We start from the raw sequence: 211 nt of genomic DNA, 5'->3' as shown, positions 1-211 counted from the left end.
TTTTTTTTTGAGTTGGAGTCTCACTCTGTTGCCCAGACTGGAGTGCAGTGGCCGCTGCCACCCACCGCAGCCTCGACCCGCTGGGCTCCGGCGATCCTTCCGCCTCAGCCTTCGAGTAGCCGGAATTACAGGTGTGTGCTACCATGCCTGGCTGATTTTTTGAGCTATTGTAGAGATGAGGTCTTGCTGCCCAGGCGGGTCTCGAACCCGT

General features: G+C 57.8%; 1 protein-coding gene across 4 annotated transcripts in view; it reads right to left on the bottom strand.

The window, feature by feature from the left end:
• Window positions 1–211, bottom strand: part of DOCK10 (dedicator of cytokinesis 10) — a 280,494-nt gene that overhangs the window by 3,006 nt on the left and 277,277 nt on the right. The gene's annotated exons all lie outside the window — the stretch shown is intronic.

The sequence above is a fragment of the Carlito syrichta genome, unplaced genomic scaffold (genome assembly GCF_000164805.1).
Source record: "Carlito syrichta isolate Samal-C Ts95f unplaced genomic scaffold, Tarsius_syrichta-2.0.1 Scaffold304926, whole genome shotgun sequence".
Classification (NCBI taxonomy): domain Eukaryota; kingdom Metazoa; phylum Chordata; class Mammalia; order Primates; family Tarsiidae; genus Carlito; species Carlito syrichta.
The sequence above is the reverse complement of the archived record's forward strand: the minus strand, read 5'-3'. Positions and strand labels throughout refer to the sequence as shown.